Below are 21997 nucleotides of genomic sequence, written 5' to 3' on the forward strand. Positions count from 1 at the left end.
TCTAAGTTCCTTATATATCCAACGTTAAAACAACACTAAACATGCATCTCTTCGACAATGTGATATACTTTTTGTAATTTGTAGGTGTACAATCTGCGGCGCTCGGCGGCTTTCAGAGAGAAGTGAAAAAGCTTACGGCACCTGGGATTCCCAGGCGGTCTTCCATCCAGGTACTAACCAGGCCCTGCTCTGCTTACCTTCCGAGATCAGATGAGATCGGGCGGAACCAGAGAGGTATGGTCGTAAGCTGCTTTTTATCTTTTTCCTAATCCTTTAAAACGTGTCAAAGATAATCAGAAGAGTTTCTTTTTCTAAAATTGAAGCAGTTCTTAGGATTGGCAAGAGAGGTTCCTAAAACCTGAAGGTAACTTTACTTTTCTTCACTTGCAATTCTAACATGTTGGGTTAGCACCTGTATTTCAACGGCTAAATTACAAACAAAAGTAGGCCAATTGTTAAATGTTGATCAACACTAATTTAGCAACCATGAAACGGAATCAATTTTGATGATATTGTCTAAGTTCCTTATATATCCAACGTTAAAACAACACTAAACATGCATCTCTTCGACAATGTGATATACTTTTTGTAATTTGTAGGTGTACAATCTGCGGCGCTCGGCGGCTTTCAGAGAGAAGTGAAAAAGCTTACGGCACCTGGGATTCCCAGGCGGTCTTCCATCCAGGTACTAACCAGGCCCTGCTCTGCTTAGCTTCCGAGATCAGACGAAATCGGGCGGAACCAGAGAGGTATGGCCGTACGCTGCTTTTTATCTTTTTCCTAATCCTTTAAAACGTGTCAAAGATAATCAGAAGAGTTTCTTTTTCTAAAATTGAAGCAGTTCTTAGGATTGGCAAGAGAGGTTCCTAAAACCTGAAGGTAACTTTACTTTTCTTCACTGGCAATTCTAACATGTTGGGTTAGCACCTGTATTTCAACGGCTAAATTACAAACAAAAGTAGGCCAATTGTTAAATGTTGATCAACACTAATTTAGCAACCATGAAACGGAATCAATTTTGATGATATTGTCTAAGTTCCTTATATATCCAACGTTAAAACAACACTAAACATGCATCTCTTCGACAATGTGATATACTTTTTGTAATTTGTAGGTGTACAATCTGCGGCGCTCGGCGGCTTTCAGAGAGAAGTGAAAAAGCTTACGGCACCTGGGATTCCCAGGCGGTCTTCCATCCAGGTACTAACCAGGCCCTGCTCTGCTTAGCTTCCGAGATCAGACGAGATCGGGCGGAACCAGAGAGGTATGGCCGTAAGCTGCTTTTTATCTTTTTCCTAATCCTTTATAATGCGTCAAAAAATTATGTCACGCCTGCCGTTGGCATCTTTGTGTGGGTTAAATAAGGGTATGCAAAGAAGGCTGTGACATCCTATGCCGAAAATTGGATGGACTAGAGAAGACCCGCCCAGGAGTCCCAGCCAATCGGTGGATGGCCATTGCAGTCCCCGCCACCTCAAATGGCCTGACGATGGTATGGACGTAAGCCACCTTTCATCTTCTTCCTATTGCATCTCTTCTACAATGTGAAATACTTTTTACAATTGTGTAGGTGTACAATCTGCGGCGCTGGGCGGCTTTCGGAGAGAGAAGTGAAAAAGCTTACGGCACCTGGGATTCCCAGGCGGTCTTCCATCCAGGTACTAACCAGGCCCTGCTCTGCTTAGCTTCCGAGATCAGACGAGATCGGGCGGAACCAGAGAGGTATGGCCGTAAGCTGCTTTAATATCTTTTTCCTAATCCTTTAGAACGTGTCAAAGATAATCAGAAAAGTTTCTTTTTCTAAAATTGAAGCAGTTCTTAGGATTGGCAAGAGAGGTTCCTAAAACCTGAAGGTAACTTTACTTTTCTTCACTGGCAATTCTAACATGTTGGGTTAGCACCTGTATTTCAACGGCTAAATTACAAACAAAAGTATGCCAATTGTTAAATGTTGATCAACACTAATTTAGCAACCATGAAACGGAATCAATTTTGATGATATTGTCTAAGTTCCTTATATATCCAACGTTAAAACAACACTAAACATGCATCTCTTCGACAATGTGATATACTTTTTGTAATTTGTAGGTGTACAATCTGCGGCGCTCGGCGGCTTTCAGAGAGAAGTGAAAAAGCTTACGGCACCTGGGATTCCCAGGCGGTCTTCCATCCAGGTACTAACCAGGCCCTGCTCTGCTTAGCTTCCGAGATCAGATGAGATCGGGCGGAACCAGAGAGGTATGGTCGTAAGCTGCTTTTTATCTTTTTCCTAATCCTTTAAAACGTGTCAAAGATAATCAGAAGAGTTTCTTTTTCTAAAATTGAAGCAGTTCTTAGGATTGGCAAGAGAGGTTCCTAAAACCTGAAGGTAACTTTACTTTTCTTCACTGGCAATTCTAACATGTTGGGTTAGCACCTGTATTTCAACGGCTAAATTACAAACAAAAGTAGGCCAATTGTTAAATGTTGATCAACACTAATTTAGCAACCATGAAACGGAATCAATTTTGATGATATTGTCTAAGTTCCTTAAATATCCAACGTTAAAACAACACTAAACATGCATCTCTTCGACAATGTGATATACTTTTTGTAATTTGTAGGTGTACAATCTGCGGCGCTCGGCGGCTTTCAGAGAGAAGTGAAAAAGCTTACGGCACCTGGGATTCCCAGGCGGTCTTCCATCCAGGTACTAACCAGGCCCTGCTCTGCTTAGCTTCCGAGATCAGACGAAATCGGGCGGAACCAGAGAGGTATGGCCGTACGCTGCTTTTTATCTTTTTCCTAATCCTTTAAAACGTGTCAAAGATAATCAGAAGAGTTTCTTTTTCTAAAATTGAAGCAGTTCTTAGGATTGGCAAGAGAGGTTCCTAAAACCTGAAGGTAACTTTACTTTTCTTCACTGGCAATTCTAACATGTTGGGTTAGCACCTGTATTTCAACGGCTAAATTACAAACAAAAGTAGGCCAATTGTTAAATGTTGATCAACACTAATTTAGCAACCATGAAACGGAATCAATTTTGATGATATTGTCTAAGTTCCTTATATATCCAACGTTAAAACAACACTAAACATGCATCTCTTCGACAATGTGATATACTTTTTGTAATTTGTAGGTGTACAATCTGCGGCGCTCGGCGGCTTTCAGAGAGAAGTGAAAAAGCTTACGGCACCTGGGATTCCCAGGCGGTCTTCCATCCAGGTACTAAGCAGGCCCTGCTCTGCTTAGCTTCCGAGATCAGACGAGATCGGGCGGAACCAGAGAGGTATGGCCGTAAGCTGCTTTTTATCTTTTTCCTAATCCTTTAGAACGTGTCAAAGATAATCAGAAGAGTTTCTTTTTCTAAAATTGAAGCAGTTCTTAGGATTGGCAAGAGAGGTTCCTAAAACCTGAAGGTAACTTTACTTTTCTTCACTGGCAATTCTAACATGTTGGGTTAGCACCTGTATTTCAACGGCTAAATTACAAACAAAAGTATGCCAATTGTTAAATGTTGATCAACACTAATTTAGCAACCATGAAACGGAATCAATTTTGATGATATTGTCTAAGTTCCTTATATATCCAACGTTAAAACAACACTAAACATGCATCTCTTCGACAATGTGATGTACTTTTTGTAATTTGTAGGTGTACAATCTGCGGCGCTCGGCAGCTTTCAGAGAGAAGTGAAAAGCTTACGGCACCTGGGATTCCCAGGCGGTCTTCCATCCAGGTACTAACCAGGCCCTGCTCTGCTTAGCTTCCGAGATCAGACGAGATCGGGCGGAACCAGAGAGGTATGGCCGTAAGCTGCTTTTTATCTTTTTCCTAATCCTTTAAAACGTGTCAAAGATAATCAGAAGAGTTTCTTTTTCTAAAATTGAAGCAGTTCTTAGGATTGGCAAGAGAGGTTCCTAAAACCTGAAGGTAACTTTACTTTTCTTCACTGGCAATTCTAACATGTTGGGTTAGCACCTGTATTTCAACGGCTAAATTACAAACAAAAGTAGGCCAATTGTTAAATGTTGATCAACACTAATTTAGCAACCATGAAACGGAATCAATTTTGATGATATTGTCTAAGTTCCTTATATATCCAACGTTAAAACAACACTAAACATGCATCTCTTCGACAATGTGATATACTTTTTGTAATTTGTAGGTGTACAATCTGCGGCGCTCGGCGGCTTTCAGAGAGAAGTGAAAAAGCTTACGGCACCTGGGATTCCCAGGCGGTCTTCCATCCAGGTACTAACCAGGCCCTGCTCTGCTTAGCTTCCGAGATCAGACGAGATCGGGCGGAACCAGAGAGGTATGGCCGTAAGCTGCTTTTTATCTTTTTCCTAATCCTTTATAATGCGTCAAAAAATTATGTCACGCCTGCCGTTGGCATCTTTGTGTGGGTTAAATAAGGGTATGCAAAGAAGGCTGTGACATCCTATGCCGAAAATTGGATGGACTAGAGAAGACCCGCCCAGGAGTCCCAGCCAATCGGTGGATGGCCATTGCAGTCCCCGCCACCTCAAATGGCCTGACGATGGTATGGACGTAAGCCACCTTTCATCTTCTTCCTATTGCATCTCTTCTACAATGTGAAATACTTTTTACAATTGTGTAGGTGTACAATCTGCGGCGCTGGGCGGCTTTCGGAGAGAGAAGTGAAAAAGCTTACGGCACCTGGGATTCCCAGGCGGTCTTCCATCCAGGTACTAACCAGGCCCTGCTCTGCTTAGCTTCCGAGATCAGACGAGATCGGGCGGAACCAGAGAGGTATGGCCGTAAGCTGCTTTAATATCTTTTTCCTAATCCTTTAGAACGTGTCAAAGATAATCAGAAAAGTTTCTTTTTCTAAAATTGAAGCAGTTCTTAGGATTGGCAAGAGAGGTTCCTAAAACCTGAAGGTAACTTTACTTTTCTTCACTGGCAATTCTAACATGTTGGGTTAGCACCTGTATTTCAACGGCTAAATTACAAACAAAAGTATGCCAATTGTTAAATGTTGATCAACACTAATTTAGCAACCATGAAACGGAATCAATTTTGATGATATTGTCTAAGTTCCTTATATATCCAACGTTAAAACAACACTAAACATGCATCTCTTCGACAATGTGATATACTTTTTGTAATTTGTAGGTGTACAATCTGCGGCGCTCGGCGGCTTTCAGAGAGAAGTGAAAAAGCTTACGGCACCTGGGATTCCCAGGCGGTCTTCCATCCAGGTACTAACCAGGCCCTGCTCTGCTTACCTTCCGAGATCAGATGAGATCGGGCGGAACCAGAGAGGTATGGTCGTAAGCTGCTTTTTATCTTTTTCCTAATCCTTTAAAACGTGTCAAAGATAATCAGAAGAGTTTCTTTTTCTAAAATTGAAGCAGTTCTTAGGATTGGCAAGAGAGGTTCCTAAAACCTGAAGGTAACTTTACTTTTCTTCACTTGCAATTCTAACATGTTGGGTTAGCACCTGTATTTCAACGGCTAAATTACAAACAAAAGTAGGCCAATTGTTAAATGTTGATCAACACTAATTTAGCAACCATGAAACGGAATCAATTTTGATGATATTGTCTAAGTTCCTTATATATCCAACGTTAAAACAACACTAAACATGCATCTCTTCGACAATGTGATATACTTTTTGTAATTTGTAGGTGTACAATCTGCGGCGCTCGGCGGCTTTCAGAGAGAAGTGAAAAAGCTTACGGCACCTGGGATTCCCAGGCGGTCTTCCATCCAGGTACTAACCAGGCCCTGCTCTGCTTAGCTTCCGAGATCAGACGAAATCGGGCGGAACCAGAGAGGTATGGCCGTACGCTGCTTTTTATCTTTTTCCTAATCCTTTAAAACGTGTCAAAGATAATCAGAAGAGTTTCTTTTTCTAAAATTGAAGCAGTTCTTAGGATTGGCAAGAGAGGTTCCTAAAACCTGAAGGTAACTTTACTTTTCTTCACTGGCAATTCTAACATGTTGGGTTAGCACCTGTATTTCAACGGCTAAATTACAAACAAAAGTAGGCCAATTGTTAAATGTTGATCAACACTAATTTAGCAACCATGAAACGGAATCAATTTTGATGATATTGTCTAAGTTCCTTATATATCCAACGTTAAAACAACACTAAACATGCATCTCTTCGACAATGTGATATACTTTTTGTAATTTGTAGGTGTACAATCTGCGGCGCTCGGCGGCTTTCAGAGAGAAGTGAAAAAGCTTACGGCACCTGGGATTCCCAGGCGGTCTTCCATCCAGGTACTAACCAGGCCCTGCTCTGCTTAGCTTCCGAGATCAGACGAGATCGGGCGGAACCAGAGAGGTATGGCCGTAAGCTGCTTTTTATCTTTTTCCTAATCCTTTATAATGCGTCAAAAAATTATGTCACGCCTGCCGTTGGCATCTTTGTGTGGGTTAAATAAGGGTATGCAAAGAAGGCTGTGACATCCTATGCCGAAAATTGGATGGACTAGAGAAGACCCGCCCAGGAGTCCCAGCCAATCGGTGGATGGCCATTGCAGTCCCCGCCACCTCAAATGGCCTGACGATGGTATGGACGTAAGCCACCTTTCATCTTCTTCCTATTGCATCTCTTCTACAATGTGAAATACTTTTTACAATTGTGTAGGTGTACAATCTGCGGCCCTGGGCGGCTTTCGGAGAGAGAAGTGAAAAAGCTTACGGCACCTGGGATTCCCAGGCGGTCTTCCATCCAGGTACTAACCAGGCCCTGCTCTGCTTAGCTTCCGAGATCAGACGAGATCGGGCGGAACCAGAGAGGTATGGCCGTAAGCTGCTTTAATATCTTTTTCCTAATCCTTTAGAACGTGTCAAAGATAATCAGAAAAGTTTCTTTTTCTAAAATTGAAGCAGTTCTTAGGATTGGCAAGAGAGGTTCCTAAAACCTGAAGGTAACTTTACTTTTCTTCACTGGCAATTCTAACATGTTGGGTTAGCACCTGTATTTCAACGGCTAAATTACAAACAAAAGTATGCCAATTGTTAAATGTTGATCAACACTAATTTAGCAACCATGAAACGGAATCAATTTTGATGATATTGTCTAAGTTCCTTATATATCCAACGTTAAAACAACACTAAACATGCATCTCTTCGACAATGTGATATACTTTTTGTAATTTGTAGGTGTACAATCTGCGGCGCTCGGCGGCTTTCAGAGAGAAGTGAAAAAGCTTACGGCACCTGGGATTCCCAGGCGGTCTTCCATCCAGGTACTAACCAGGCCCTGCTCTGCTTAGCTTCCGAGATCAGATGAGATCGGGCGGAACCAGAGAGGTATGGTCGTAAGCTGCTTTTTATCTTTTTCCTAATCCTTTAAAACGTGTCAAAGATAATCAGAAGAGTTTCTTTTTCTAAAATTGAAGCAGTTCTTAGGATTGGCAAGAGAGGTTCCTAAAACCTGAAGGTAACTTTACTTTTCTTCACTGGCAATTCTAACATGTTGGGTTAGCACCTGTATTTCAACGGCTAAATTACAAACAAAAGTAGGCCAATTGTTAAATGTTGATCAACACTAATTTAGCAACCATGAAACGGAATCAATTTTGATGATATTGTCTAAGTTCCTTAAATATCCAACGTTAAAACAACACTAAACATGCATCTCTTCGACAATGTGATATACTTTTTGTAATTTGTAGGTGTACAATCTGCGGCGCTCGGCGGCTTTCAGAGAGAAGTGAAAAAGCTTACGGCACCTGGGATTCCCAGGCGGTCTTCCATCCAGGTACTAACCAGGCCCTGCTCTGCTTAGCTTCCGAGATCAGACGAGATCGGGCGGAACCAGAGAGGTATGGCCGTAAGCTGCTTTTTATCTTTTTCCTAATCCTTTATAATGCGTCAAAAAATTATGTCACGCCTGCCGTTGGCATCTTTGTGTGGGTTAAATAAGGGTATGCAAAGAAGGCTGTGACATCCTATGCCGAAAATTGGATGGACTAGAGAAGACCCGCCCAGGAGTCCCAGCCAATCGGTGGATGGCCATTGCAGTCCCCGCCACCTCAAATGGCCTGACGATGGTATGGACGTAAGCCACCTTTCATCTTCTTCCTATTGCATCTCTTCTACAATGTGAAATACTTTTTACAATTGTGTAGGTGTACAATCTGCGGCGCTGGGCGGCTTTCGGAGAGAGAAGTGAAAAAGCTTACGGCACCTGGGATTCCCAGGCGGTCTTCCATCCAGGTACTAACCAGGCCCTGCTCTGCTTAGCTTCCGAGATCAGACGAGATCGGGCGGAACCAGAGAGGTATGGCCGTAAGCTGCTTTAATATCTTTTTCCTAATCCTTTAGAACGTGTCAAAGATAATCAGAAAAGTTTCTTTTTCTAAAATTGAAGCAGTTCTTAGGATTGGCAAGAGAGGTTCCTAAAACCTGAAGGTAACTTTACTTTTCTTCACTGGCAATTCTAACATGTTGGGTTAGCACCTGTATTTCAACGGCTAAATTACAAACAAAAGTATGCCAATTGTTAAATGTTGATCAACACTAATTTAGCAACCATGAAACGGAATCAATTTTGATGATATTGTCTAAGTTCCTTATATATCCAACGTTAAAACAACACTAAACATGCATCTCTTCGACAATGTGATATACTTTTTGTAATTTGTAGGTGTACAATCTGCGGCGCTCGGCGGCTTTCAGAGAGAAGTGAAAAAGCTTACGGCACCTGGGATTCCCAGGCGGTCTTCCATCCAGGTACTAACCAGGCCCTGCTCTGCTTACCTTCCGAGATCAGATGAGATCGGGCGGAACCAGAGAGGTATGGTCGTAAGCTGCTTTTTATCTTTTTCCTAATCCTTTAAAACGTGTCAAAGATAATCAGAAGAGTTTCTTTTTCTAAAATTGAAGCAGTTCTTAGGATTGGCAAGAGAGGTTCCTAAAACCTGAAGGTAACTTTACTTTTCTTCACTTGCAATTCTAACATGTTGGGTTAGCACCTGTATTTCAACGGCTAAATTACAAACAAAAGTAGGCCAATTGTTAAATGTTGATCAACACTAATTTAGCAACCATGAAACGGAATCAATTTTGATGATATTGTCTAAGTTCCTTATATATCCAACGTTAAAACAACACTAAACATGCATCTCTTCGACAATGTGATATACTTTTTGTAATTTGTAGGTGTACAATCTGCGGCGCTCGGCGGCTTTCAGAGAGAAGTGAAAAAGCTTACGGCACCTGGGATTCCCAGGCGGTCTTCCATCCAGGTACTAACCAGGCCCTGCTCTGCTTAGCTTCCGAGATCAGACGAAATCGGGCGGAACCAGAGAGGTATGGCCGTACGCTGCTTTTTATCTTTTTCCTAATCCTTTAAAACGTGTCAAAGATAATCAGAAGAGTTTCTTTTTCTAAAATTGAAGCAGTTCTTAGGATTGGCAAGAGAGGTTCCTAAAACCTGAAGGTAACTTTACTTTTCTTCACTGGCAATTCTAACATGTTGGGTTAGCACCTGTATTTCAACGGCTAAATTACAAACAAAAGTAGGCCAATTGTTAAATGTTGATCAACACTAATTTAGCAACCATGAAACGGAATCAATTTTGATGATATTGTCTAAGTTCCTTATATATCCAACGTTAAAACAACACTAAACATGCATCTCTTCGACAATGTGATATACTTTTTGTAATTTGTAGGTGTACAATCTGCGGCGCTCGGCGGCTTTCAGAGAGAAGTGAAAAAGCTTACGGCACCTGGGATTCCCAGGCGGTCTTCCATCCAGGTACTAACCAGGCCCTGCTCTGCTTAGCTTCCGAGATCAGACGAGATCGGGCGGAACCAGAGAGGTATGGCCGTAAGCTGCTTTTTATCTTTTTCCTAATCCTTTAGAACGTGTCAAAGATAATCAGAAGAGTTTCTTTTTCTAAAATTGAAGCAGTTCTTAGGATTGGCAAGAGAGGTTCCTAAAACCTGAAGGTAACTTTACTTTTCTTCACTGGCAATTCTAACATGTTGGGTTAGCACCTGTATTTCAACGGCTAAATTACAAACAAAAGTAGGCCAATTGTTAAATGTTGATCAACACTAATTTAGCAACCATGAAACGGAATCAATTTTGATGATATTGTCTAAGTTCCTTATATATCCAACGTTAAAACAACACTAAACATGCATCTCTTCGACAATGTGATATACTTTTTGTAATTTGTAGGTGTACAATCTGCGGCGCTCGGCGGCTTTCAGAGAGAAGTGAAAAAGCTTACGGCACCTGGGATTCCCAGGCGGTCTTCCATCCAGGTACTAACCAGGCCCTGCTCTGCTTAGCTTCCGAGATCAGATGAGATCGGGCGGAACCAGAGAGGTATGGTCGTAAGCTGCTTTTTATCTTTTTCCTAATCCTTTAAAACGTGTCAAAGATAATCAGAAGAGTTTCTTTTTCTAAAATTGAAGCAGTTCTTAGGATTGGCAAGAGAGGTTCCTAAAACCTGAAGGTAACTTTACTTTTCTTCACTGGCAATTCTAACATGTTGGGTTAGCACCTGTATTTCAACGGCTAAATTACAAACAAAAGTAGGCCAATTGTTAAATGTTGATCAACACTAATTTAGCAACCATGAAACGGAATCAATTTTGATGATATTGTCTAAGTTCCTTATATATCCAACGTTAAAACAACACTAAACATGCATCTCTTCGACAATGTGATATACTTTTTGTAATTTGTAGGTGTACAATCTGCGGCGCTCGGCGGCTTTCAGAGAGAAGTGAAAAAGCTTACGGCACCTGGGATTCCCAGGCGGTCTTCCATCCAGGTACTAACCAGGCCCTGCTCTGCTTAGCTTCCGAGATCAGACGAAATCGGGCGGAACCAGAGAGGTATGGCCGTACGCTGCTTTTTATCTTTTTCCTAATCCTTTAAAACGTGTCAAAGATAATCAGAAGAGTTTCTTTTTCTAAAATTGAAGCAGTTCTTAGGATTGGCAAGAGAGGTTCCTAAAACCTGAAGGTAACTTTACTTTTCTTCACTGGCAATTCTAACATGTTGGGTTAGCACCTGTATTTCAACGGCTAAATTACAAACAAAAGTAGGCCAATTGTTAAATGTTGATCAACACTAATTTAGCAACCATGAAACGGAATCAATTTTGATGATATTGTCTAAGTTCCTTATATATCCAACGTTAAAACAACACTAAACATGCATCTCTTCGACAATGTGATATACTTTTTGTAATTTGTAGGTGTACAATCTGCGGCGCTCGGCGGCTTTCAGAGAGAAGTGAAAAAGCTTACGGCACCTGGGATTCCCAGGCGGTCTTCCATCCAGGTACTAACCAGGCCCTGCTCTGCTTAGCTTCCGAGATCAGACGAGATCGGGCGGAACCAGAGAGGTATGGCCGTAAGCTGCTTTTTATCTTTTTCCTAATCCTTTAGAACGTGTCAAAGATAATCAGAAGAGTTTCTTTTTCTAAAATTGAAGCAGTTCTTAGGATTGGCAAGAGAGGTTCCTAAAACCTGAAGGTAACTTTACTTTTCTTCACTGGCAATTCTAACATGTTGGGTTAGCACCTGTATTTCAACGGCTAAATTACAAACAAAAGTAGGCCAATTGTTAAATGTTGATCAACACTAATTTAGCAACCATGAAACGGAATCAATTTTGATGATATTGTCTAAGTTCCTTATATATCCAACGTTAAAACAACACTAAACATGCATCTCTTCGACAATGTGATATACTTTTTGTAATTTGTAGGTGTACAATCTGCGGCGCTCGGCGGCTTTCAGAGAGAAGTGAAAAAGCTTACGGCACCTGGGATTCCCAGGCGGTCTTCCATCCAGGTACTAACCAGGCCCTGCTCTGCTTAGCTTCCGAGATCAGATGAGATCGGGCGGAACCAGAGAGGTATGGTCGTAAGCTGCTTTTTATCTTTTTCCTAATCCTTTAAAACGTGTCAAAGATAATCAGAAGAGTTTCTTTTTCTAAAATTGAAGCAGTTCTTAGGATTGGCAAGAGAGGTTCCTAAAACCTGAAGGTAACTTTACTTTTCTTCACTGGCAATTCTAACATGTTGGGTTAGCACCTGTATTTCAACGGCTAAATTACAAACAAAAGTAGGCCAATTGTTAAATGTTGATCAACACTAATTTAGCAACCATGAAACGGAATCAATTTTGATGATATTGTCTAAGTTCCTTATATATCCAACGTTAAAACAACACTAAACATGCATCTCTTCGACAATGTGATATACTTTTTGTAATTTGTAGGTGTACAATCTGCGGCGCTCGGCGGCTTTCAGAGAGAAGTGAAAAAGCTTACGGCACCTGGGATTCCCAGGCGGTCTTCCATCCAGGTACTAACCAGGCCCTGCTCTGCTTAGCTTCCGAGATCAGACGAAATCGGGCGGAACCAGAGAGGTATGGCCGTACGCTGCTTTTTATCTTTTTCCTAATCCTTTAAAACGTGTCAAAGATAATCAGAAGAGTTTCTTTTTCTAAAATTGAAGCAGTTCTTAGGATTGGCAAGAGAGGTTCCTAAAACCTGAAGGTAACTTTACTTTTCTTCACTGGCAATTCTAACATGTTGGGTTAGCACCTGTATTTCAACGGCTAAATTACAAACAAAAGTAGGCCAATTGTTAAATGTTGATCAACACTAATTTAGCAACCATGAAACGGAATCAATTTTGATGATATTGTCTAAGTTCCTTATATATCCAACGTTAAAACAACACTAAACATGCATCTCTTCGACAATGTGATATACTTTTTGTAATTTGTAGGTGTACAATCTGCGGCGCTCGGCGGCTTTCAGAGAGAAGTGAAAAAGCTTACGGCACCTGGGATTCCCAGGCGGTCTTCCATCCAGGTACTAACCAGGCCCTGCTCTGCTTAGCTTCCGAGATCAGACGAGATCGGGCGGAACCAGAGAGGTATGGCCGTAAGCTGCTTTTTATCTTTTTCCTAATCCTTTATAATGCGTCAAAAAATTATGTCACGCCTGCCGTTGGCATCTTTGTGTGGGTTAAATAAGGGTATGCAAAGAAGGCTGTGACATCCTATGCCGAAAATTGGATGGACTAGAGAAGACCCGCCCAGGAGTCCCAGCCAATCGGTGGATGGCCATTGCAGTCCCCGCCACCTCAAATGGCCTGACGATGGTATGGACGTAAGCCACCTTTCATCTTCTTCCTATTGCATCTCTTCTACAATGTGAAATACTTTTTACAATTGTGTAGGTGTACAATCTGCGGCGCTGGGCGGCTTTCGGAGAGAGAAGTGAAAAAGCTTACGGCACCTGGGATTCCCAGGCGGTCTTCCATCCAGGTACTAACCAGGCCCTGCTCTGCTTAGCTTCCGAGATCAGACGAGATCGGGCGGAACCAGAGAGGTATGGCCGTAAGCTGCTTTAATATCTTTTTCCTAATCCTTTAGAACGTGTCAAAGATAATCAGAAAAGTTTCTTTTTCTAAAATTGAAGCAGTTCTTAGGATTGGCAAGAGAGGTTCCTAAAACCTGAAGGTAACTTTACTTTTCTTCACTGGCAATTCTAACATGTTGGGTTAGCACCTGTATTTCAACGGCTAAATTACAAACAAAAGTATGCCAATTGTTAAATGTTGATCAACACTAATTTAGCAACCATGAAACGGAATCAATTTTGATGATATTGTCTAAGTTCCTTATATATCCAACGTTAAAACAACACTAAACATGCATCTCTTCGACAATGTGATATACTTTTTGTAATTTGTAGGTGTACAATCTGCGGCGCTCGGCGGCTTTCAGAGAGAAGTGAAAAAGCTTACGGCACCTGGGATTCCCAGGCGGTCTTCCATCCAGGTACTAACCAGGCCCTGCTCTGCTTAGCTTCCGAGATCAGACGAGATCGGGCGGAACCAGAGAGGTATGGCCGTAAGCTGCTTTTTATCTTTTTCCTAATCCTTTATAATGCGTCAAAAAATTATGTCACGCCTGCCGTTGGCATCTTTGTGTGGGTTAAATAAGGGTATGCAAAGAAGGCTGTGACATCCTATGCCGAAAATTGGATGGACTAGAGAAGACCCGCCCAGGAGTCCCAGCCAATCGGTGGATGGCCATTGCAGTCCCCGCCACCTCAAATGGCCTGACGATGGTATGGACGTAAGCCACCTTTCATCTTCTTCCTATTGCATCTCTTCTACAATGTGAAATACTTTTTACAATTGTGTAGGTGTACAATCTGCGGCGCTGGGCGGCTTTCGGAGAGAGAAGTGAAAAAGCTTACGGCACCTGGGATTCCCAGGCGGTCTTCCATCCAGGTACTAACCAGGCCCTGCTCTGCTTAGCTTCCGAGATCAGACGAGATCGGGCGGAACCAGAGAGGTATGGCCGTAAGCTGCTTTAATATCTTTTTCCTAATCCTTTAGAACGTGTCAAAGATAATCAGAAAAGTTTCTTTTTCTAAAATTGAAGCAGTTCTTAGGATTGGCAAGAGAGGTTCCTAAAACCTGAAGGTAACTTTACTTTTCTTCACTGGCAATTCTAACATGTTGGGTTAGCACCTGTATTTCAACGGCTAAATTACAAACAAAAGTATGCCAATTGTTAAATGTTGATCAACACTAATTTAGCAACCATGAAACGGAATCAATTTTGATGATATTGTCTAAGTTCCTTATATATCCAACGTTAAAACAACACTAAACATGCATCTCTTCGACAATGTGATATACTTTTTGTAATTTGTAGGTGTACAATCTGCGGCGCTCGGCGGCTTTCAGAGAGAAGTGAAAAAGCTTACGGCACCTGGGATTCCCAGGCGGTCTTCCATCCAGGTACTAACCAGGCCCTGCTCTGCTTAGCTTCCGAGATCAGATGAGATCGGGCGGAACCAGAGAGGTATGGCCGTAAGCTGCTTTTTATCTTTTTCCTAATCCTTTAAAACGTGTCAAAGATAATCAGAAGAGTTTCTTTTTCTAAAATTGAAGCAGTTCTTAGGATTGGCAAGAGAGGTTCCTAAAACCTGAAGGTAACTTTACTTTTCTTCACTGGCAATTCTAACATGTTGGGTTAGCACCTGTATTTCAACGGCTAAATTACAAACAAAAGTATGCCAATTGTTAAATGTTGATCAACACTAATTTAGCAACCATGAAACGGAATCAATTTTGATGATATTGTCTAAGTTCCTTATATATCCAACGTTAAAACAACACTAAACATGCATCTCTTCGACAATGTGATATACTTTTTGTAATTTGTAGGTGTACAATCTGCGGCGCTCGGCGGCTTTCAGAGAGAAGTGAAAAAGCTTACGGCACCTGGGATTCCCAGGCGGTCTTCCATCCAGGTACTAACCAGGCCCTGCTCTGCTTAGCTTCCGAGATCAGATGAGATCGGGCGGAACCAGAGAGGTATGGTCGTAAGCTGCTTTTTATCTTTTTCCTAATCCTTTAAAACGTGTCAAAGATAATCAGAAGAGTTTCTTTTTCTAAAATTGAAGCAGTTCTTAGGATTGGCAAGAGAGGTTCCTAAAACCTGAAGGTAACTTTACTTTTCTTCACTGGCAATTCTAACATGTTGGGTTAGCACCTGTATTTCAACGGCTAAATTACAAACAAAAGTAGGCCAATTGTTAAATGTTGATCAACACTAATTTAGCAACCATGAAACGGAATCAATTTTGATGATATTGTCTAAGTTCCTTAAATATCCAACGTTAAAACAACACTAAACATGCATCTCTTCGACAATGTGATATACTTTTTGTAATTTGTAGGTGTACAATCTGCGGCGCTCGGCGGCTTTCAGAGAGAAGTGAAAAAGCTTACGGCACCTGGGATTCCCAGGCGGTCTTCCATCCAGGTACTAACCAGGCCCTGCTCTGCTTAGCTTCCGAGATCAGACGAAATCGGGCGGAACCAGAGAGGTATGGCCGTACGCTGCTTTTTATCTTTTTCCTAATCCTTTAAAACGTGTCAAAGATAATCAGAAGAGTTTCTTTTTCTAAAATTGAAGCAGTTCTTAGGATTGGCAAGAGAGGTTCCTAAAACCTGAAGGTAACTTTACTTTTCTTCACTGGCAATTCTAACATGTTGGGTTAGCACCTGTATTTCAACGGCTAAATTACAAACAAAAGTAGGCCAATTGTTAAATGTTGATCAACACTAATTTAGCAACCATGAAACGGAATCAATTTTGATGATATTGTCTAAGTTCCTTATATATCCAACGTTAAAACAACACTAAACATGCATCTCTTCGACAATGTGATATACTTTTTGTAATTTGTAGGTGTACAATCTGCGGCGCTCGGCGGCTTTCAGAGAGAAGTGAAAAAGCTTACGGCACCTGGGATTCCCAGGCGGTCTTCCATCCAGGTACTAACCAGGCCCTGCTCTGCTTAGCTTCCGAGATCAGACGAGATCGGGCGGAACCAGAGAGGTATGGCCGTAAGCTGCTTTTTATCTTTTTCCTAATCCTTTAAAACGTGTCAAAGATAATCAGAAGAGTTTCTTTTTCTAAAATTGAAGCAGTTCTTAGGATTGGCAAGAGAGGTTCCTAAAACCTGAAGGTAACTTTACTTTTCTTCACTGGCAATTCTAACATGTTGGGTTAGCACCTGTATTTCAACGGCTAAATTACAAACAAAAGTAGGCCAATTGTTAAATGTTGATCAACACTAATTTAGCAACCATGAAACGGAATCAATTTTGATGATATTGTCTAAGTTCCTTATATATCCAACGTTAAAACAACACTAAACATGCATCTCTTCGACAATGTGATATACTTTTTGTAATTTGTAGGTGTACAATCTGCGGCGCTCGGCGGCTTTCAGAGAGAAGTGAAAAAGCTTACGGCACCTGGGATTCCCAGGCGGTCTTCCATCCAGGTACTAACCAGGCCCTGCTCTGCTTAGCTTCCGAGATCAGACGAGATCGGGCGGAACCAGAGAGGTATGGCCGTAAGCTGCTTTTTATCTTTTTCCTAATCCTTTATAATGCGTCAAAAAATTATGTCACGCCTGCCGTTGGCATCTTTGTGTGGGTTAAATAAGGGTATGCAAAGAAGGCTGTGACATCCTATGCCGAAAATTGGATGGACTAGAGAAGACCCGCCCAGGAGTCCCAGCCAATCGGTGGATGGCCATTGCAGTCCCCGCCACCTCAAATGGCCTGACGATGGTATGGACGTAAGCCACCTTTCATCTTCTTCCTATTGCATCTCTTCTACAATGTGAAATACTTTTTACAATTGTGTAGGTGTACAATCTGCGGCGCTGGGCGGCTTTCGGAGAGAGAAGTGAAAAAGCTTACGGCACCTGGGATTCCCAGGCGGTCTTCCATCCAGGTACTAACCAGGCCCTGCTCTGCTTAGCTTCCGAGATCAGACGAGATCGGGCGGAACCAGAGAGGTATGGCCGTAAGCTGCTTTAATATCTTTTTCCTAATCCTTTAGAACGTGTCAAAGATAATCAGAAAAGTTTCTTTTTCTAAAATTGAAGCAGTTCTTAGGATTGGCAAGAGAGGTTCCTAAAACCTGAAGGTAACTTTACTTTTCTTCACTGGCAATTCTAACATGTTGGGTTAGCACCTGTATTTCAACGGCTAAATTACAAACAAAAGTATGCCAATTGTTAAATGTTGATCAACACTAATTTAGCAACCATGAAACGGAATCAATTTTGATGATATTGTCTAAGTTCCTTATATATCCAACGTTAAAACAACACTAAACATGCATCTCTTCGACAATGTGATATACTTTTTGTAATTTGTAGGTGTACAATCTGCGGCGCTCGGCGGCTTTCAGAGAGAAGTGAAAAAGCTTACGGCACCTGGGATTCCCAGGCGGTCTTCCATCCAGGTACTAACCAGGCCCTGCTCTGCTTACCTTCCGAGATCAGATGAGATCGGGCGGAACCAGAGAGGTATGGTCGTAAGCTGCTTTTTATCTTTTTCCTAATCCTTTAAAACGTGTCAAAGATAATCAGAAGAGTTTCTTTTTCTAAAATTGAAGCAGTTCTTAGGATTGGCAAGAGAGGTTCCTAAAACCTGAAGGTAACTTTACTTTTCTTCACTTGCAATTCTAACATGTTGGGTTAGCACCTGTATTTCAACGGCTAAATTACAAACAAAAGTAGGCCAATTGTTAAATGTTGATCAACACTAATTTAGCAACCATGAAACGGAATCAATTTTGATGATATTGTCTAAGTTCCTTATATATCCAACGTTAAAACAACACTAAACATGCATCTCTTCGACAATGTGATATACTTTTTGTAATTTGTAGGTGTACAATCTGCGGCGCTCGGCGGCTTTCAGAGAGAAGTGAAAAAGCTTACGGCACCTGGGATTCCCAGGCGGTCTTCCATCCAGGTACTAACCAGGCCCTGCTCTGCTTAGCTTCCGAGATCAGACGAAATCGGGCGGAACCAGAGAGGTATGGCCGTACGCTGCTTTTTATCTTTTTCCTAATCCTTTAAAACGTGTCAAAGATAATCAGAAGAGTTTCTTTTTCTAAAATTGAAGCAGTTCTTAGGATTGGCAAGAGAGGTTCCTAAAACCTGAAGGTAACTTTACTTTTCTTCACTGGCAATTCTAACATGTTGGGTTAGCACCTGTATTTCAACGGCTAAATTACAAACAAAAGTAGGCCAATTGTTAAATGTTGATCAACACTAATTTAGCAACCATGAAACGGAATCAATTTTGATGATATTGTCTAAGTTCCTTATATATCCAACGTTAAAACAACACTAAACATGCATCTCTTCGACAATGTGATATACTTTTTGTAATTTGTAGGTGTACAATCTGCGGCGCTCGGCGGCTTTCAGAGAGAAGTGAAAAAGCTTACGGCACCTGGGATTCCCAGGCGGTCTTCCATCCAGGTACTAACCAGGCCCTGCTCTGCTTAGCTTCCGAGATCAGACGAGATCGGGCGGAACCAGAGAGGTATGGCCGTAAGCTGCTTTTTATCTTTTTCCTAATCCTTTATAATGCGTCAAAAAATTATGTCACGCCTGCCGTTGGCATCTTTGTGTGGGTTAAATAAGGGTATGCAAAGAAGGCTGTGACATCCTATGCCGAAAATTGGATGGACTAGAGAAGACCCGCCCAGGAGTCCCAGCCAATCGGTGGATGGCCATTGCAGTCCCCGCCACCTCAAATGGCCTGACGATGGTATGGACGTAAGCCACCTTTCATCTTCTTCCTATTGCATCTCTTCTACAATGTGAAATACTTTTTACAATTGTGTAGGTGTACAATCTGCGGCGCTGGGCGGCTTTCGGAGAGAGAAGTGAAAAAGCTTACGGCACCTGGGATTCCCAGGCGGTCTTCCATCCAGGTACTAACCAGGCCCTGCTCTGCTTAGCTTCCGAGATCAGACGAGATCGGGCGGAACCAGAGAGGTATGGCCGTAAGCTGCTTTAATATCTTTTTCCTAATCCTTTAGAACGTGTCAAAGATAATCAGAAAAGTTTCTTTTTCTAAAATTGAAGCAGTTCTTAGGATTGGCAAGAGAGGTTCCTAAAACCTGAAGGTAACTTTACTTTTCTTCACTGGCAATTCTAACATGTTGGGTTAGCACCTGTATTTCAACGGCTAAATTACAAACAAAAGTATGCCAATTGTTAAATGTTGATCAACACTAATTTAGCAACCATGAAACGGAATCAATTTTGATGATATTGTCTAAGTTCCTTATATATCCAACGTTAAAACAACACTAAACATGCATCTCTTCGACAATGTGATATACTTTTTGTAATTTGTAGGTGTACAATCTGCGGCGCTCGGCGGCTTTCAGAGAGAAGTGAAAAAGCTTACGGCACCTGGGATTCCCAGGCGGTCTTCCATCCAGGTACTAACCAGGCCCTGCTCTGCTTAGCTTCCGAGATCAGATGAGATCGGGCGGAACCAGAGAGGTATGGTCGTAAGCTGCTTTTTATCTTTTTCCTAATCCTTTAAAACGTGTCAAAGATAATCAGAAGAGTTTCTTTTTCTAAAATTGAAGCAGTTCTTAGGATTGGCAAGAGAGGTTCCTAAAACCTGAAGGTAACTTTACTTTTCTTCACTGGCAATTCTAACATGTTGGGTTAGCACCTGTATTTCAACGGCTAAATTACAAACAAAAGTAGGCCAATTGTTAAATGTTGATCAACACTAATTTAGCAACCATGAAACGGAATCAATTTTGATGATATTGTCTAAGTTCCTTAAATATCCAACGTTAAAACAACACTAAACATGCATCTCTTCGACAATGTGATATACTTTTTGTAATTTGTAGGTGTACAATCTGCGGCGCTCGGCGGCTTTCAGAGAGAAGTGAAAAAGCTTACGGCACCTGGGATTCCCAGGCGGTCTTCCATCCAGGTACTAACCAGGCCCTGCTCTGCTTAGCTTCCGAGATCAGACGAGATCGGGCGGAACCAGAGAGGTATGGCCGTAAGCTGCTTTTTATCTTTTTCCTAATCCTTTATAATGCGTCAAAAAATTATGTCACGCCTGCCGTTGGCATCTTTGTGTGGGTTAAATAAGGGTATGCAAAGAAGGCTGTGACATCCTATGCCGAAAATTGGATGGACTAGAGAAGACCCGCCCAGGAGTCCCAGCCAATCGGTGGATGGCCATTGCAGTCCCCGCCACCTCAAATGGCCTGACGATGGTATGGACGTAAGCCACCTTTCATCTTCTTCCTATTGCATCTCTTCTACAATGTGAAATACTTTTTACAATTGTGTAGGTGTACAATCTGCGGCGCTGGGCGGCTTTCGGAGAGAGAAGTGAAAAAGCTTACGGCACCTGGGATTCCCAGGCGGTCTTCCATCCAGGTACTAACCAGGCCCTGCTCTGCTTAGCTTCCGAGATCAGACGAGATCGGGCGGAACCAGAGAGGTATGGCCGTAAGCTGCTTTAATATCTTTTTCCTAATCCTTTAGAACGTGTCAAAGATAATCAGAAAAGTTTCTTTTTCTAAAATTGAAGCAGTTCTTAGGATTGGCAAGAGAGGTTCCTAAAACCTGAAGGTAACTTTACTTTTCTTCACTGGCAATTCTAACATGTTGGGTTAGCACCTGTATTTCAACGGCTAAATTACAAACAAAAGTAGGCCAATTGTTAAATGTTGATCAACACTAATTTAGCAACCATGAAACGGAATCAATTTTGATGATATTGTCTAAGTTCCTTATATATCCAACGTTAAAACAACACTAAACATGCATCTCTTCGACAATGTGATATACTTTTTGTAATTTGTAGGTGTACAATCTGCGGCGCTCGGCGGCTTTCAGAGAGAAGTGAAAAAGCTTACGGCACCTGGGATTCCCAGGCGGTCTTCCATCCAGGTACTAACCAGGCCCTGCTCTGCTTAGCTTCCGAGATCAGACGAGATCGGGCGGAACCAGAGAGGTATGGCCGTAAGCTGCTTTTTATCTTTTTCCTAATCCTTTATAATGCGTCAAAAAATTATGTCACGCCTGCCGTTGGCATCTTTGTGTGGGTTAAATAAGGGTATGCAAAGAAGGCTGTGACATCCTATGCCGAAAATTGGATGGACTAGAGAAGACCCGCCCAGGAGTCCCAGCCAATCGGTGGATGGCCATTGCAGTCCCCGCCACCTCAAATGGCCTGACGATGGTATGGACGTAAGCCACCTTTCATCTTCTTCCTATTGCATCTCTTCTACAATGTGAAATACTTTTTACAATTGTGTAGGTGTACAATCTGCGGCGCTGGGCGGCTTTCGGAGAGAGAAGTGAAAAAGCTTACGGCACCTGGGATTCCCAGGCGGTCTTCCATCCAGGTACTAACCAGGCCCTGCTCTGCTTAGCTTCCGAGATCAGACGAGATCGGGCGGAACCAGAGAGGTATGGCCGTAAGCTGCTTTAATATCTTTTTCCTAATCCTTTAGAACGTGTCAAAGATAATCAGAAAAGTTTCTTTTTCTAAAATTGAAGCAGTTCTTAGGATTGGCAAGAGAGGTTCCTAAAACCTGAAGGTAACTTTACTTTTCTTCACTGGCAATTCTAACATGTTGGGTTAGCACC

General features: G+C 42.0%; 44 non-coding genes across 44 annotated transcripts; all 44 read right to left on the minus strand.

Annotated features, from left to right (window-relative positions):
- Positions 1-129: 129 nt before the first annotated feature.
- Positions 130-248, minus strand: LOC134114985 (5S ribosomal RNA). The gene has a single exon (XR_009947347.1). It is a non-coding gene; the product is annotated as a 5S ribosomal RNA (ribosomal RNA).
- A 396-nt stretch (positions 249-644) lies between these two features.
- Positions 645-763, minus strand: LOC134114688 (5S ribosomal RNA). The gene has a single exon (XR_009947055.1). It is a non-coding gene; the product is annotated as a 5S ribosomal RNA (ribosomal RNA).
- Positions 764-1159: 396 nt separating this feature from the next.
- On the minus strand, positions 1160-1278 carry LOC134115164 (5S ribosomal RNA). The gene has a single exon (XR_009947526.1). It is a non-coding gene; the product is annotated as a 5S ribosomal RNA (ribosomal RNA).
- Positions 1279-1617: 339 nt separating this feature from the next.
- On the minus strand, positions 1618-1736 carry LOC134115165 (5S ribosomal RNA). Its single transcript, XR_009947527.1, has one exon. It is a non-coding gene; the product is annotated as a 5S ribosomal RNA (ribosomal RNA).
- A 397-nt stretch (positions 1737-2133) lies between these two features.
- LOC134114345 (5S ribosomal RNA) lies at positions 2134-2252 on the minus strand. Its single transcript, XR_009946711.1, has one exon. It is a non-coding gene; the product is annotated as a 5S ribosomal RNA (ribosomal RNA).
- A 396-nt stretch (positions 2253-2648) lies between these two features.
- Positions 2649-2767, minus strand: LOC134114689 (5S ribosomal RNA). The gene has a single exon (XR_009947056.1). It is a non-coding gene; the product is annotated as a 5S ribosomal RNA (ribosomal RNA).
- A 396-nt stretch (positions 2768-3163) lies between these two features.
- Positions 3164-3282, minus strand: LOC134114538 (5S ribosomal RNA). The gene has a single exon (XR_009946905.1). It is a non-coding gene; the product is annotated as a 5S ribosomal RNA (ribosomal RNA).
- Positions 3283-3677: 395 nt separating this feature from the next.
- Positions 3678-3796, minus strand: LOC134115166 (5S ribosomal RNA). The gene has a single exon (XR_009947528.1). It is a non-coding gene; the product is annotated as a 5S ribosomal RNA (ribosomal RNA).
- A 396-nt stretch (positions 3797-4192) lies between these two features.
- LOC134115167 (5S ribosomal RNA) lies at positions 4193-4311 on the minus strand. Its single transcript, XR_009947529.1, has one exon. It is a non-coding gene; the product is annotated as a 5S ribosomal RNA (ribosomal RNA).
- Positions 4312-4650: 339 nt separating this feature from the next.
- Positions 4651-4769, minus strand: LOC134115168 (5S ribosomal RNA). Its single transcript, XR_009947530.1, has one exon. It is a non-coding gene; the product is annotated as a 5S ribosomal RNA (ribosomal RNA).
- Positions 4770-5166: 397 nt separating this feature from the next.
- On the minus strand, positions 5167-5285 carry LOC134114996 (5S ribosomal RNA). Its single transcript, XR_009947358.1, has one exon. It is a non-coding gene; the product is annotated as a 5S ribosomal RNA (ribosomal RNA).
- A 396-nt stretch (positions 5286-5681) lies between these two features.
- On the minus strand, positions 5682-5800 carry LOC134114690 (5S ribosomal RNA). Its single transcript, XR_009947057.1, has one exon. It is a non-coding gene; the product is annotated as a 5S ribosomal RNA (ribosomal RNA).
- Positions 5801-6196: 396 nt separating this feature from the next.
- Positions 6197-6315, minus strand: LOC134115169 (5S ribosomal RNA). The gene has a single exon (XR_009947531.1). It is a non-coding gene; the product is annotated as a 5S ribosomal RNA (ribosomal RNA).
- Positions 6316-6654: 339 nt separating this feature from the next.
- LOC134115170 (5S ribosomal RNA) lies at positions 6655-6773 on the minus strand. Its single transcript, XR_009947532.1, has one exon. It is a non-coding gene; the product is annotated as a 5S ribosomal RNA (ribosomal RNA).
- Positions 6774-7170: 397 nt separating this feature from the next.
- LOC134114347 (5S ribosomal RNA) lies at positions 7171-7289 on the minus strand. The gene has a single exon (XR_009946713.1). It is a non-coding gene; the product is annotated as a 5S ribosomal RNA (ribosomal RNA).
- A 396-nt stretch (positions 7290-7685) lies between these two features.
- LOC134115171 (5S ribosomal RNA) lies at positions 7686-7804 on the minus strand. The gene has a single exon (XR_009947533.1). It is a non-coding gene; the product is annotated as a 5S ribosomal RNA (ribosomal RNA).
- Positions 7805-8143: 339 nt separating this feature from the next.
- On the minus strand, positions 8144-8262 carry LOC134115172 (5S ribosomal RNA). The gene has a single exon (XR_009947534.1). It is a non-coding gene; the product is annotated as a 5S ribosomal RNA (ribosomal RNA).
- Positions 8263-8659: 397 nt separating this feature from the next.
- On the minus strand, positions 8660-8778 carry LOC134115007 (5S ribosomal RNA). The gene has a single exon (XR_009947369.1). It is a non-coding gene; the product is annotated as a 5S ribosomal RNA (ribosomal RNA).
- A 396-nt stretch (positions 8779-9174) lies between these two features.
- LOC134114691 (5S ribosomal RNA) lies at positions 9175-9293 on the minus strand. Its single transcript, XR_009947058.1, has one exon. It is a non-coding gene; the product is annotated as a 5S ribosomal RNA (ribosomal RNA).
- A 396-nt stretch (positions 9294-9689) lies between these two features.
- Positions 9690-9808, minus strand: LOC134115173 (5S ribosomal RNA). Its single transcript, XR_009947535.1, has one exon. It is a non-coding gene; the product is annotated as a 5S ribosomal RNA (ribosomal RNA).
- Positions 9809-10204: 396 nt separating this feature from the next.
- LOC134114348 (5S ribosomal RNA) lies at positions 10205-10323 on the minus strand. Its single transcript, XR_009946714.1, has one exon. It is a non-coding gene; the product is annotated as a 5S ribosomal RNA (ribosomal RNA).
- Positions 10324-10719: 396 nt separating this feature from the next.
- Positions 10720-10838, minus strand: LOC134114693 (5S ribosomal RNA). Its single transcript, XR_009947060.1, has one exon. It is a non-coding gene; the product is annotated as a 5S ribosomal RNA (ribosomal RNA).
- Positions 10839-11234: 396 nt separating this feature from the next.
- LOC134115175 (5S ribosomal RNA) lies at positions 11235-11353 on the minus strand. Its single transcript, XR_009947537.1, has one exon. It is a non-coding gene; the product is annotated as a 5S ribosomal RNA (ribosomal RNA).
- A 396-nt stretch (positions 11354-11749) lies between these two features.
- LOC134114349 (5S ribosomal RNA) lies at positions 11750-11868 on the minus strand. The gene has a single exon (XR_009946715.1). It is a non-coding gene; the product is annotated as a 5S ribosomal RNA (ribosomal RNA).
- A 396-nt stretch (positions 11869-12264) lies between these two features.
- On the minus strand, positions 12265-12383 carry LOC134114694 (5S ribosomal RNA). Its single transcript, XR_009947061.1, has one exon. It is a non-coding gene; the product is annotated as a 5S ribosomal RNA (ribosomal RNA).
- A 396-nt stretch (positions 12384-12779) lies between these two features.
- On the minus strand, positions 12780-12898 carry LOC134115176 (5S ribosomal RNA). The gene has a single exon (XR_009947538.1). It is a non-coding gene; the product is annotated as a 5S ribosomal RNA (ribosomal RNA).
- Positions 12899-13237: 339 nt separating this feature from the next.
- Positions 13238-13356, minus strand: LOC134115177 (5S ribosomal RNA). Its single transcript, XR_009947539.1, has one exon. It is a non-coding gene; the product is annotated as a 5S ribosomal RNA (ribosomal RNA).
- A 397-nt stretch (positions 13357-13753) lies between these two features.
- LOC134115178 (5S ribosomal RNA) lies at positions 13754-13872 on the minus strand. Its single transcript, XR_009947540.1, has one exon. It is a non-coding gene; the product is annotated as a 5S ribosomal RNA (ribosomal RNA).
- Positions 13873-14211: 339 nt separating this feature from the next.
- LOC134115179 (5S ribosomal RNA) lies at positions 14212-14330 on the minus strand. The gene has a single exon (XR_009947541.1). It is a non-coding gene; the product is annotated as a 5S ribosomal RNA (ribosomal RNA).
- Positions 14331-14727: 397 nt separating this feature from the next.
- LOC134114963 (5S ribosomal RNA) lies at positions 14728-14846 on the minus strand. Its single transcript, XR_009947325.1, has one exon. It is a non-coding gene; the product is annotated as a 5S ribosomal RNA (ribosomal RNA).
- A 396-nt stretch (positions 14847-15242) lies between these two features.
- Positions 15243-15361, minus strand: LOC134114350 (5S ribosomal RNA). Its single transcript, XR_009946716.1, has one exon. It is a non-coding gene; the product is annotated as a 5S ribosomal RNA (ribosomal RNA).
- Positions 15362-15757: 396 nt separating this feature from the next.
- On the minus strand, positions 15758-15876 carry LOC134114695 (5S ribosomal RNA). The gene has a single exon (XR_009947062.1). It is a non-coding gene; the product is annotated as a 5S ribosomal RNA (ribosomal RNA).
- Positions 15877-16272: 396 nt separating this feature from the next.
- On the minus strand, positions 16273-16391 carry LOC134115180 (5S ribosomal RNA). Its single transcript, XR_009947542.1, has one exon. It is a non-coding gene; the product is annotated as a 5S ribosomal RNA (ribosomal RNA).
- A 396-nt stretch (positions 16392-16787) lies between these two features.
- On the minus strand, positions 16788-16906 carry LOC134115181 (5S ribosomal RNA). Its single transcript, XR_009947543.1, has one exon. It is a non-coding gene; the product is annotated as a 5S ribosomal RNA (ribosomal RNA).
- Positions 16907-17245: 339 nt separating this feature from the next.
- LOC134115182 (5S ribosomal RNA) lies at positions 17246-17364 on the minus strand. The gene has a single exon (XR_009947544.1). It is a non-coding gene; the product is annotated as a 5S ribosomal RNA (ribosomal RNA).
- Positions 17365-17761: 397 nt separating this feature from the next.
- On the minus strand, positions 17762-17880 carry LOC134115018 (5S ribosomal RNA). The gene has a single exon (XR_009947380.1). It is a non-coding gene; the product is annotated as a 5S ribosomal RNA (ribosomal RNA).
- Positions 17881-18276: 396 nt separating this feature from the next.
- LOC134114696 (5S ribosomal RNA) lies at positions 18277-18395 on the minus strand. The gene has a single exon (XR_009947063.1). It is a non-coding gene; the product is annotated as a 5S ribosomal RNA (ribosomal RNA).
- A 396-nt stretch (positions 18396-18791) lies between these two features.
- Positions 18792-18910, minus strand: LOC134115183 (5S ribosomal RNA). Its single transcript, XR_009947545.1, has one exon. It is a non-coding gene; the product is annotated as a 5S ribosomal RNA (ribosomal RNA).
- Positions 18911-19249: 339 nt separating this feature from the next.
- LOC134115184 (5S ribosomal RNA) lies at positions 19250-19368 on the minus strand. Its single transcript, XR_009947546.1, has one exon. It is a non-coding gene; the product is annotated as a 5S ribosomal RNA (ribosomal RNA).
- Positions 19369-19765: 397 nt separating this feature from the next.
- Positions 19766-19884, minus strand: LOC134114351 (5S ribosomal RNA). Its single transcript, XR_009946717.1, has one exon. It is a non-coding gene; the product is annotated as a 5S ribosomal RNA (ribosomal RNA).
- A 396-nt stretch (positions 19885-20280) lies between these two features.
- On the minus strand, positions 20281-20399 carry LOC134115186 (5S ribosomal RNA). Its single transcript, XR_009947548.1, has one exon. It is a non-coding gene; the product is annotated as a 5S ribosomal RNA (ribosomal RNA).
- A 339-nt stretch (positions 20400-20738) lies between these two features.
- On the minus strand, positions 20739-20857 carry LOC134115187 (5S ribosomal RNA). The gene has a single exon (XR_009947549.1). It is a non-coding gene; the product is annotated as a 5S ribosomal RNA (ribosomal RNA).
- A 397-nt stretch (positions 20858-21254) lies between these two features.
- On the minus strand, positions 21255-21373 carry LOC134115188 (5S ribosomal RNA). Its single transcript, XR_009947550.1, has one exon. It is a non-coding gene; the product is annotated as a 5S ribosomal RNA (ribosomal RNA).
- A 339-nt stretch (positions 21374-21712) lies between these two features.
- LOC134115189 (5S ribosomal RNA) lies at positions 21713-21831 on the minus strand. Its single transcript, XR_009947551.1, has one exon. It is a non-coding gene; the product is annotated as a 5S ribosomal RNA (ribosomal RNA).
- Between the last annotated feature and the right edge of the window lie 166 nt (positions 21832-21997).

This window comes from Pungitius pungitius, unplaced genomic scaffold (assembly GCF_949316345.1).
Source record: "Pungitius pungitius unplaced genomic scaffold, fPunPun2.1 scaffold_34, whole genome shotgun sequence".
In the NCBI taxonomy this organism is placed as follows: domain Eukaryota; kingdom Metazoa; phylum Chordata; class Actinopteri; order Perciformes; family Gasterosteidae; genus Pungitius; species Pungitius pungitius.